The sequence below is a fragment of the Amborella trichopoda genome, chromosome 6 (assembly GCF_054954075.1).
Source record: "Amborella trichopoda isolate Santa Cruz 75 chromosome 6, AtrichopodaSantaCruz75HAP2 v2.0, whole genome shotgun sequence".
Lineage (NCBI taxonomy): Eukaryota > Viridiplantae > Streptophyta > Magnoliopsida > Amborellales > Amborellaceae > Amborella > Amborella trichopoda.
Window position 1 is genome coordinate 8,982,965 of NC_142341.1, and position 13,643 is coordinate 8,996,607.

General features: G+C 33.4%; 1 protein-coding gene across 5 annotated transcripts in view; it reads left to right on the top strand.

The window, feature by feature from the left end:
• Positions 1-528: 528 nt before the first annotated feature.
• LOC18438003 (UPF0481 protein At3g47200) overlaps positions 529-13,643 on the top strand; it is a 37,422-nt gene continuing 24,307 nt past the window's right edge. For 3 of the 5 annotated variants that reach the window (XM_020669848.2, XM_006848211.4, XM_011626547.3), the window contains exons 1-2: positions 565-673; positions 10,012-10,085. The gene's annotated coding sequence lies outside the window, so the exon portion shown is untranslated. Of the gene's footprint in view, positions 674-1,385; positions 1,751-2,196; positions 4,042-10,011; positions 10,086-13,643 lie in introns of those variants that run through there. The other 2 variants (XR_016057665.1, XM_088869630.1) reach the window with 2 other exon arrangements.

Sequence of the window (13,643 nt, forward strand, 5' to 3'; positions counted from 1 at the left end):
TAAAAAACAAACAAATAAAAGAAGAGAAAAAAAGACGATGACAAGATATTTGGGTTCTTTGAGGCTTAGATCCAAGCAAATGCCCCAAAATTATTATAATACGCTATGCTAACTCCTTCAGGTACTTACGAGTTTTTTTTTTTAATTAAAGTGTGAGATCCATCCTTGAATCACCAAAAGATTTTTTTTAAAAAAAAAAGAACGAATTTTGTGTTCCTCAACTCTTATAGACCTTGCCCTTCAAAAATTGTACCATGCAGAAATTATTTTGTTTTCTTTTTTTAATGTCATTGAGTGTATGATTTGAATTCTTTGAGGAGATTAGTCACCAAGTTGAAGAGGTTACGTACCAAAAAAATATGAGGCCCTCCTTGCTTGGCTTTCAGCTGAACGAGCAAACGGAGAGATTGTTCTTGCGGGACCATAAAATCATTTCATGCCGTTACGTTTCCGTTTTGTTAAAAGAACGGCAGCAGGGACATTTTTGTCTTACTGAATCTATAAGGGTAAATGATGAAAATTGCACTTAGGTCTCCTTATAAGAGGGAGATTATAGAGCGAGGAAAGGGCTCGATCATTTCTCTCTTCTACCAAGCGTCCAGGTTCATGGCAAGTTTTCCGGCGAGATTCCTGTGACGTCGCGGACAATACTTTGTTCCGGAGCTCGTACCAGGTGAGTTTTTTTTTTGTTTTTAGTTTTAATATTTATTTTAGAAATACAAAAATAGTGGAAATTGTTTTTCCCCCTTTGTAGGGTTTAGGAATAGTTTGTGCTTTACTTTCCGACAATATTCCGGCGAGAGTCCGGCATTAACGTGAATTGTTTGAACTATTTTTTTGGGTATTTCAGTAGGGATGGGGTTCCTACCCCTTGACCACCTTGAGCGTATTCCTGAATCGTTTGAAATTAAAATTGAATCTCCTTCAGTGCCACAAAAAAATGGAGAAAGATTAGAGAGATTAGAGAGAGAAAGAAGTTAGGAAATGGTCGGATGGGTTTGTAAAGAGAGGGTGAATGCTTATTGTGAAAGGAAAATTTGGGGGATTGATTGTTTTCTTGGATGGAATTGAGAAAGGGCGTTTGGTTGTAGTTTTGGGGGAATTGATTATTTGTAGTGTTATCATGATTTTTTCTTTTTTCTTTTTTTTTTTTTTTGTTTTAAGATTTGTCCATGTTTTCACCTTTCTTTTTCCCATTTTTTTCACTTTTATTTTTAATTATTTGATTTCGTAGATCGGTCTAACCAGTGAACCTGTCCCTTGAGCCGGTGTTCGGCTCTAAATCGGCATTGTTTTGTGCGCACCACAACACTTATCATGACCTTATGATGAGAATCAGATCCCTTTAATGGTCTTGAACACTTTATTGGACCCACTTGGAACAGGTATCTACACCCTGGTGAAAGAGCTGATGATTGAGTTATTGGGGGAGGTGATCGAAATGGAGGTTTCCGCGAGGAAGATGGGGTTGCATGCCCTACAACTTTACCTGATGAACAGTCTGTCTGGGGACTTGCCTGAGGTCGAGGCGATAAGCGACCTGGAGCCATATTACAAGAAGTTTCCCTCTGCCACTGGGTTGCATGAAGCTCGAGTGAGGTTCAAAACTAATGGCATGAGTGGAATCGGAAACATCACTTTCCACCACGGATTAGTGCGGTTCAAAACTAATGGCATGAGTGGGATCGGAAACATCACCTTTCACCACGGATTAGTGCGGCTTTCATCGATAGCGATTCATATATTTATGGTATGTATCATAGTGGCTTGATTTATAGGATAAAATTCCAACAAAATTTCAAAAAAAAAAAAGAGGGGAAAGGTAAACACTGTAGCAGACTAGGCTAGGATCGATAGAATGCTTTCCCTTTAAACTTGGTAAATTGATGTGCTCTTGTCATGGCCTAGTTGCCCAACCTTAGTTTATGAAACTATTTTTAAACCTTTGACCCCCTAGTATCCTAGATTTTGCTCCCTAAGATGGCTCTTATAATTTTTGTCATAGATTGAGCTCATTATGCGATGATGGAGAGTATCACTTCGATAATTTTAAAAAAAAAAAAAGAAAAAAAAAGAAAAGAAATTGTTACAAGAACACATACACTTTGATAATTGCAAAAAGAACAAAAAAAAACAAAAAACAAAAAACAAATTGATTCAATTTTGTTTTAACTGTTTTTGTAAATTATGTTACAGGATGCCTTTCTCCTAAATATGATGGTATTTGAGCAGTTACATGTCAAGAATTAGAACTGAATCAACTTTTATTTAGGCTTCTTGGATGATCTGATAGACACAGTCAAGGACATTGAACTGCTAGTTTCTTCAGAAGTCGTAGAGAATAGGATGGAAAGTGAAACTGTTAGTCTCTTTTGAAGTCATAAAGAGTAGGATGGAAAGTGCTAAAGATTCTTCTGGAGTCATAGAGAATAGGATGAAAAATAATGAAGATGTCGTAGAGAATAAGATAAAAAGTGATGAAGATGTAGTTGAGGTTTCCAAGGTTCCAAAGGATAGTATTTTTTGAGTATCCTCCCTGTCAGCATGTAAGCTTCTAAGATAATCTGATAGACACAACCAAGGACATTGAACTGGTAGTCTCTTCAGGAGTCACAGCCATCTGATAGACACAGCCAAGGACATTGAACTCCTAGTCTCTTCAGGAGTCACAGCCATCTGATAGACACAGCCAAGGATATTGAACTCCTAGTCTCATTAGGAGTCACAACCATCTGATAGACACAGCCAAGGTCATTGAAGTGCTAGTCTAGTAGTCACAACCAAGTACATTGAACTGCTAGTCTCTTCAAGAGTTCGAGAATAGGATGGAAAGTGACGAAGATGTGGCATGCTGTTATGTGTATGTGAGCTTTTTAGATGATCTGATAGACACAGTCAAAGACATTGAACTACTAATCTATTCAAGAGTCAAAGAATATCAGGAGTCAGAAGAAAAGATGGAAAGTGATGAAGATGTGGCCTGCTATTATGTGAGCTTTTTGGATTATTTGATATACACAGCCAAAGACATTGAACGACTAGTCTATTTAGGAGTCAGAGAATATCAGGAGTCAGAGAAAAGGATGGAAAGTGATGAAGATGTGCTTGAGTCGGAGAAAAGGATAGAAAGTGATGAAGAAAAGGATGGAAAGTGATGAAGATGTGGCCTGAGTCAGAGAAAAGGATGGATGGAAAGTGATGAAGAAGTGGCTTGCTATTATATGAGCTTCTTGGATGATCTGATAGACACAGCCAAAGACATTGAACTGCTAATCTATTCACGAGTCAAAGAATATCAGGATTCATAGAAAAGGATGGAAAGTAATGAAGATGTAGTTTGCTGTTATGTGAGCTTCTTGGATGATCTGATAGACAAAACCAAAGACATTGAACTCCTAGTCTATTCAGGAGTAAGAGAATATCGTGAGTTATAGAAAAGGATAGAAAGTAATGAAGATGTAGCTTGCTGTTATATGAGCTTCTTAAATGATCTGATGGACACAACCAAAGACATTGAACTGTCAGTCTATTTAAGAATCAGATAATAGAATTTAAGAATCAGATAATAGAATGGAAAGTGAGGAAAATGTGGCCGAGGTCTTCAACAAGGTCACCAAGAGACAGTCTCTTCAGAAATTATAGAAAATAAGTATAGAAAGTGATGAAGATGTGACCGAGGTCTTCAATAAGGTCACCAAGGGATAGTCTTTTCTGAGTATCCCAAGGGTGCGGACCAGGCTCATCTGCGAAAATGGAGGGCTTACTTTTATCCACATCCACCTTAGTGACCCAAGCCAGCTTATATCGTTGCTGGCAGTGGTCGTCCTATTGCTGCTAACGCTTTCTGTACACTGTGCTCAGCTTCTGCAAGTAATTTAATCCATGGGTTTTCACTTCCTCTAGTTGTAATTGCACCCATAAAACGTATTTCTAGCTGTAATGGCTCCCATAGCATGAAAATTTATTTCTAGCTGTAACTGCACCCATAGCATGAAACTGTATTATGATCCTATCATTAGGGCATGTTTGATTTTTGAGCAATGTTCGTAAAATCAAACTGAAATGGTTAACCAAACATGGCCAGGAAGCGATTCAACCGGTCTCATCGGTAAACTGGCCGATTCAACTGCTCTAATCGAGCAAGTCCCGAACGATCAAAAAAGTGTTAGAAAAAAGTGTTGGAAAAAATAAAAAAGATACAAAAAAGAATATACTAAAATATGTAAAACATATAAAGAATGTGATTAAAACAAAATACATTCAAATGAAGTTGAAAACTATTGAAAAAAATAGATTTGAACGAATTGATTTGTGTTTAGGAGTATTTTAAAATTTTTTTGAAAAGGATGGGGAAAATATAAAAGTGAATATTAATGACCACAATTTTTTTTAATCTTTATCATAATGTAAATAATATTAAAATAGTGTTAAAAATTTATTTGACCAACTTTTTTTTAAAAGAAAATGAAAAAAATTAAGTCATATACAATAAAGACCATTCTTTTTGTAAATATGTAGCAAATGACATATTGGTTAATAGATCTACTAGGCAATTAAATAGTATATGATGCATTGGTTAGTGGGTTTAATAACAAATTACTTCTTTACGAGAACATTCAAGTTCGATTAATGTGGCAAGTAAATTTTTTGAACTTCTTACCAATATAATGAATTCTTAGCTGATGGTGGGATTCAAACCACAGTTCGTAAAAAGTATAGTTGCCAACGCTAACCAATACATTATTCAAAAATATTTAATATAGATGTGAAGCAGTATTCTATTTAAACTTTAAGAAATCGGTTGATCATCAAAATCATTCAAAACTAGAACCGGCTATTGGCCGGTTTTGATCCATCCGTTCAGTTCGTGGTTAGATCGGCTGGCCGGTTTTGATCCAACCGGTCAGTTCGTGGTTAGATCGGCTGGTTTTGTGAATACTGTTCCTTACCAATTAAAATCATTGTTCCTTACCAATTAAAATCACTATCTGGATTGGCAGAACTACATTTAAACCAAATAATTTCATACTCCCGTAGGAGCATATCATCCATTTATTCCCTCAACCAATATCAGTTCAAACAGTGTTTTTTGGAACTCAAATTTGTGTATGTCACCTCTTTAAACCATAGGATAACTTCAATTTAAAAAAAGAAAAAAGAAAATTGCAAACCATTTTGTTGCTTCCTCTTAATGGCCATACAAAAATTCAACAAGAGAATTTTATATCACACTTCCGAAATGAAAATAAAGAAGAAAGCCTTACAGAGGGTTGAAAGATTGATGTATTATTAAAAATTGGAATTCACAAAAATGCACGTACTTTGCATGGGAGATGGAACGCTTGCAGTTCGAAAAATTGAATCGAAACGGTTAGGGGGACGTGGAGCGGGAATCGGAATTGGGTTAATTAGGCGCGTTTGGGCTCACAAAATTTTTTTAAAATAGGTCAAAAAATTTTAAAACAAAAAAACAAAAATTTCAAAAAACATGAAACTATATGAATTAAGTGTATGCTATCTCATTACCTACATTTATAATTTTATACTAAAAAAATTAAAACAATTTTTTATGTAAACTAAGAAACGGAGTGTTTTTTATTAGAAGTACTATGTCTCACTTTTTGGCTTTTCGAAAATTCTCCAAGCACAAGTAGATTTTTTTAACCGTTTTGTCATTCATGGCAAATGCTACTTGTTCAACATTTTTTAACATTTATCTTTTTAGTACTTTTCAACCAGTTTTGGGAAATATATGTGAAATGTCATAATTTTACTTTTTTAAAGCCTAGAGACTTCCCTCAAATCAACTCAACTGAAGCATCATATGGCTACACTTCCCAACCAAACTAAATTGTGCTGCATATCACTACACTTCCAAACCAAACTAAATTGGACTTGCAACCAAATTTGAATTTTCTTGCAACTAAATTGGACTTCCATACTTTTAAAAAAAAAAAAGTTGAATCAACTAATGCACTCATGTCAGTGTAGTTAATCAGTGGAATTCCATTACTTGCTCCAAGTCACAAAATATCATCTAAAGTCTCTGTGTAATAATCTTTGGATATTTTTCCCTCTAAACCTTTTGATATGCTTTAAGACTCGAATCAAGGGTGATCGAATATGTACAATGGTATGATTTAAAATGTAACAGAGATTGAGAGTCTCTAGAACTCCTCACGATCCTCAAATATATAAAATCTCATTTTCTCACTATATGGAATGATCCTCAAATATATAAAATCTCATTTTCTCACTATATGGAATTTAGGGTTAATCTGTCCTATGGAGTGTTCGTTCTCTGGTTATTTTCATATAATCGCAGTCATAATCACTGGCGCCGAGACAATTTAGGTGCATCCACATAGATCCCAAGCCACCCTTATGGGTATTGCGAATGGGTCCTACTATTGTTGGTTGCTTTAGGGCAAGAAATACCAGAGGGATACTAACAATTAAAGTTTGAATAACTCAAAATTTTCCAGACTCATAAAAGCTAGGTGCCTCTTTGAGTGTTAATGACGACTTCGGGGATTTTTTTTTTTTTTTGTTGCATTTCTAGGAAAATAGTGTTGAAAATAGCTCATCTGCAGGTCTGTAGGATAATAAATAAATAAAGTTCTTGCAAGCCTGTAGCAGTATGAAGCAAGCAATCACGAAATTGTGGGTTGCAGGTAACTGAAATAAGGGAAGATAGAAATAATACGATTTTGCTTTTATCTCACTCTTTTAGTATTTTCTTTTTATATTTTATTGAATTAAATTTGAAAATAGAGTTTAAACAGTAAAATAGAGAAGAGTCATTGAGAAATTGAGACTATGCAAGGTCATTTTTTATTGCTTTTTTTCATATTTAAACTAGGTTAATTTTAAATATGATGAAGAAAGTGGAATCCGTCGAATTACAATATACGAGAAGATGAGTTTGCAGGAGCAAAACTTCTTATCATGCACTATTAGCAGGACCGGCATGATATTGCGTAAAAAACTGAAAAGAAACCGAGAAGGCAGTTAAAAAAATAAACAAAAAGAAAAAAATTAAAAATTTAAGAAAAGAAAAGACTACTTATTTGGAAGCCGGTCTCCTGCCTGACACCCAAAGTTGGTGGCCCAGACTAAACTAGAAATTAAAGGGTCTTCATCTCCAACTCTACAGATTTGCTTAAACCAAAGACGATTTCTTGATCTTGGAAGAAGATTTTGAGCTAGGGCATATGTCCTTCCTAGGGGGTCTGAACTCTTAATTTGTTTGCTTAGGACATGTTCTTCTTAGATTTTTGACTTTCAAGGCCTTATTGTAATTATAGAGAATGATGTTTAATGGCCGAGGGTTTCTAAGTTGAGTACCAAAGGTGAGGAAAGATCTGAATTCTGTGGCTTCTTGATTCACTAGCAAAAGTATTTCTCTTGACTTGAAATTGAATGCAGCTCAGGGTTTGGAATTTTTGGGCATGGGCATTTATAGGCTTCAATGTCTACATGATTTATTGGAATAGGAATCCTAGGGTCTTTATAACTTCTAAGGGTTCCTAGAGTTGAAGGCCTAACGGATTCAGAGTTATAAGGTCTCTGTAATTCAAAAATCTATATGTAAATATCTCAAAAAAACAGCAGTAGAGGCGCTTATATGGGCCAAAAACTGTGTAACCACGTTTCCAGAAAAATTTGGAGCCAAGGAAACTGTGACACACTTCGAGTGGAGTCCCTGAAGCCACTGTGGCCCAATTGGTTACATTTTGTAGGTTTGAATAGGAATAGATTTGGATTGATCGCCATAAGTTTGATGAATTTAGGATAATTCTAGTGGTTTTACTATTTCCTCCCATGATTTCCTAGGAATATGGACCATGACTACAAGGTATAGCGTAGTAAGGACCAAGGTTACAAAAACCGGGCGATCTAATCGGCGGTTAGATTGGAACCCACTACTGGCCTGTTCCGATTACGGCCGGTTTTGGAACCGGCTAGGTATTTTAAAAAAAAAAAAAATCAAATATATATAAAATCTAAAAAATAAGAATTTTATTTGTATTATATTATTTTAATATTATGGCAAAGATTAAAATTTGTTTTGGTCATTAATACTTACTTCTTACATTTTTCCATCTTTTTTAAAAAAATTCAAAAATACCTAGGCACAAATCGATTATTTAAAAAAAAAAAAATTCCATTAATTTTCAACTTCATTTAGATGTGTTTAATTAGTCTTTAAATATATTTTATTAGATTTTATTTTTTTTTAACACATTTTTTACCACAAGGGACTTATCCGGTTAGAATGGTTGAATAGACCGTTTTATCAGTTAGGCCGGTTGAACCGCTTTCGAGCCGTATCTGATTAACCATTCCGATTCGATTTTACAAACACTGGTAAGGAGTTTGCTCTAGCGTGGTTCAAGGTCATGGGTTTCTAGGAACTCCCATAGCCAAAATTGAAGGGGTCACACTCCCTCACCAGGCTCATAGTCCCTGGGGGTTGGTAAGGGAGGTCATATTGTGGACTCACCTCACCCTCTCCTCCTACATTGGCTGGATTGCTTAAGGGCTTTCCCCAGTATAACACTAGTTGTGAAGTACTCGTCAATCGGGATTGGGAGGATCTAAAACCTGATGTAATCGCAATTTGGTTGCGGGAGAGGATCCAAACCTCGATGCAACTTTTATATTACACATACATAACTGAAATTTTGGAACACAAAAAAGGCGACCAGACGCTTCTTCTACTTCTCTCTAAACATTGGATCCAAGGCATGTCAGAGGTGTAGTTGATTTGTCACTATCTTTCTTTCACAAAACCTAGCTACATTTTCTAACAAAAAAACCTCTCTTTCTCTTGGGTTCCTTTTCTCTTACATGTTGTCACTCGCTATTGGTCTCTACCAATGTTATCAAATTCGTTTTGCCGAAAGCTTCGGATTTTAAGCATAGAAGCGGGGTATTGCCGTTTCGGGTTGCTTCGGCCTATTTCAATTTGCTAAGGTTTGGTTTAAAAAAAAAAAAACCTATATGAAAATACTTTTAAAATTTTTTATTTTTTATTTTTTTTATTATTTTTATATATTTTATATATAAATATCTAATTTATTTATATTAAATTTTAAAAAAACTTCTGAAATCTATCCCCGAATCGGCCTAAGCACCGAATTGCTTCATTTTTCTCATCAAACCGAAAAAGACTCTGAAGTGAATCTGACAACATTAGTCTCTAGTCTTTTGATTTCTCTCTTTTAAGATGTTTTTCTAGGGGTGGCAATGGGCCCAAACCCAACCGGATATGAGTCTTAAAATTAGACCCGATAGGTTGGGTCCTGGTCCAATATTTGGACCCAAATACTATTTGGGTCCGGGTTTGGATCCATGTCGACCCAACCCGAGTAGTGTTATTATTTAAATAATATTTTAATATATGATATTTTAATACTTTTTAAAAAAAATTAAATAAATATGAGTACATTATTTAGTTATAATATTTAAATTTTAAATATATATATATATATATATATATATATATATATATATATATATATATATATATATATATATATATATATATATATATATATATATATATATATATATATATATATATATATATATATATATATATATATAGGGAGATGACCTTGTGAGACCCTCTCACACTTATGTATATAAGACCCTAAAAGATCACCATTAAATTTAGTACATATATTTAGAAAACTCAAGTCCCACACCTATGTGATAACTTTTCTAGAGATTTGTATCAAATTTAATGGTGATCATTTGGGGTCCTACACACATGGGGGTGGGAGGGTCTCATAGGATCACTACTGTTTTTATAGCATAACCTAATTTGAATTTGAATGATCATTTCTGATAAATATCTTTTATTGGTACTTTAGGAATATTCCAATGTTGGATATGATGTTCAATATCATTTATGATGATCTCCTCTTTATTTTTAACTCTTAAGGTTTGAGATTGTGTTGCAGTATTACCTTTAAGATTCTTAATTAAATTTGCCATCTGTAGGTTGCGGATAATGACAATCTGGACGATCAAGGGTCCAGCGTGTTCCCCTAAGCAGCTTGTCCTGGCCTTGGCAGGTACTTTGCCTAAACTTTTCCTTTCGTCTCTTGCCTTAATTCTCGAACCAATTTTCTTAGATGTAAATTTAAATAGGTTTCTACAGTAATATTGTAACTTTTAACTCTTAACAGTTTACTATTTTTACTGTTGATCCCGGTGCGTTTTGGTATCAGAGCCAAATATATTAGATATATTAACTATAAATTTGAAAACTCATGGATTTAATATGATACATGGTTCTCAGAATTTAGCAATAGTATACAGAATTTATTATAAAGTAATGAATACTCTCTGTCCTAATATTATGCAAGCTGATAAAAAGGATCAAACTATATTATTTCAAACAAATATAGAAAAATCAAATACGATTATACCAAAAACCATTACTTGGTCCGATATTATTCTACCTCAATCATGGGCATTGCAAAATGCAAACCAGCCCAGGGAAGTACCTGTGAATAATATTTCAAACCAAATAATAGAACATCAGGATGGAAATATTAAAATAAAATTCCAACAGCCTATCGTACAGGATGATATAGATATTAATAGGAAAAGAAATAAAAAACTATTAATACCTGCTTGAAAATCTTCTCATACTACTCCCGATGTTATCATATTTCTTTCTCCTTCAATACCTACAACATCTTCAGACTTCCAATTACAAGGAGCCAAAAGAACAGCTGATCATGTAGTCATTCCTACATATACATTTGAACCTGACATAGTTGAATTTTAAATACTTACATTACAAATAGAAGATGATATAGAAGAAGATATCAATAATAATAATGCATATGATGCATATATAGAAACATATTTAGCTGCTAAATTAGAACGAAAAAAGAGAAAAATCGATATTACTTATCTCAAAAAAGATTATCTTTCTCCAAAAAATCTAGGTATTAGGGAATGGTATCTTCAAACTTTCCAACCAAGGTTAATAGAAGTATTTCATAAAAAATATAATAAATTTTTAAAAAAAGAAAGAGAAACAAAAGGATTTTTTATATTGTTACAAGAAATATGTACTCAATATAAAATAAACATTCCTCCATTTAATACTCTTCAAACCATAGAAAAAAAAACATATATTAGTACGGATGGTACTACTACTGCTAGTATACACCCTCCTGAAAAAAGTATAATACTCAAAGGTGTCATAACCTCGTTAAGCAAAGGAGAACCACTACAATCTCTATATGATATTATTGCAACACCATATAAAGTCCTACCCAAAGAAATAGGGAAAAAACAAGAACTAATACCTCATATCGTGGAACAAAACAATTATACTAATTTATATATGCAATCTTTAGGAAAACAAGCAGAACGAATAGAACAATTAGTTACTCTTCCAACTAAGGGAATAACTCCTTCTCCTCCTAAAGCAGTTTTGTTTAAACCACCCCCAGAACTCAATAAAAATAAATTTCATATCGGTGAAAATAATAAAACTTTAATGGATCAGTTAATATTCAAATTAGCCCAATTAGATATTAAAAGAATCCCTTCTCCTAAACTCAGTATTCCTATACCAATACCCAATATACCTGTTCTTTTACTAGAATCTTCAGATAAGGGAAAAGTAAAAATACCAGAACATGAAACAATGATGCTCCAAGAAGAGGAACCAATTATAGAAGATACCATTCAAAACCAAGAATCTGCTTTTATGGATATTTTACCCATGGATATAAACAGAATCGCTTATGGTAAAACATGGAAACCAATTACAGCTTTACCATATTATCAGAGACCTACACCTGTTGATGTACAGCTTGAAGAAGATGCCATACAACAAGCTGTTTCCTATTCAGGAAGATCAATAGTTAATTGGACAATAGATGATTTATCTGAATTAAAAATATTAGATGTCATGAGACATATGACAATGTTTATTTCAGCAAACAAAATGGCAGGCAATCCAGACCAAGAAGTTGTCAAAGCAATAGTAAATGGATTCACTGGCTGGTTAAGAGGCTGGTGGGATTTCTATGTGGATGATGAAACCAAAAATAGAATCCTTACCAATACAAGGCAATGGACTGCAAAAAATGAACAAAATCAAAAAATAATTTATACTGAAAGTGATGCAGTAAACACCTTAATGTATACTATTACACTACATTTTGTAGGAAGTACGGCCCTATTAGCAGCAAGATCAGAAGATCTGCTATCTAATCTTTGTTGTCCTACATTATCCCATTATAAATGGTACAAGGATGTCTTTTTCTCAAGATTACTAATACGAGAAGATTGTCAATTAGACCATTGGAAAGAAAAATTTATTGCTGGTCTACCATACTTATTTGCAGAAAAAGTCAAAGACAGACTGAGAAATAAACATAATGGAGTTATAGTATACTCGGCATATACACTTGGAGAACTATCAACTAAAAAATGGGCTGAAGGATTAGCTTTATGTACTGATCTTAAACTCAAAAGACAGTTAGATAAACAACAAATTACCAAGCGTAAAGAACTTGGTGATTTCTGTGAATAATTTGGATACCATTTAGATAGAAAAAATAAACCTGAAAAGTTATATAAGAAAAAGAAAAAATACAAAAAAGAAAAATATAAATCTAAATCCAATAAAGCACATACACAATAGAAAAAGTCTAAACAAAAATTTATAAACAAATTCTCTCCAAATACTCAAAATAAAAAGAAACTTCCAGTATGTTATAAATGTGGAAAAGTTGGTCATTACAAACACCAATGCAAATTAAAAAAGAAAATAGAATCATTACACTTAGATGAATCAATCAAATCAAAATTATATAATATAATAAATTGTGATTCCATATCCTCAGATTCTATTGAATCACATATAGGAAATATTCAAGATGACGACCTTTTATGGACGGAGTCATCTGATTCTTCAGATCCTTCTACAGACACAGAATCGTCACATCCAATGGAAGAATCTAATTGCACTTGTCCTATACCTACACATAATCTTCATATGCTTACCTAAGAAGATAATCTGATCTTAAATCTTATTGAGAAAATTACAGATCCAGAAGAAAAAAGATCTGTAATCCCTAAATTTATTACTCTAACTAAAACAAAAGCAAAAACACCTCCTATTAGTAAAATACCTGATGAATACAATTTTGCTTCTATTATGAAAAGAGTAAGTGAACAACATATTACTAACCAAAAAGAACCTTCTATTTCAGAATTAAAACATGAGATTAAAGAAGTCAAAAACGAGGTTCACCAATTAAAAAATAGAATTAAAACTCTAGAATTAACAAATTTATCTCATCAAGAGTCAGATACAGATGAACTAGAATTCAATCATCTTATTACAACATATAGTCCTGATCCACAAGAAGATATACCAGAAACCTCAAAAGCTAAACCACTTCTGATAACAACTCCTTATGTCAATCTGATAGATAAAATTATGATTCAAAAATGGTTTGTTCAAGTCACTATAATAGTAGCAGAAGATTATCGATTTCAAACATCAGCTTTAATAGACTCGGGTGTTGACCTTAATTGCATCAATGAAGGATTAGTACCGACAAAATATTTTGACAAAACAACTCAGATCCTAAATA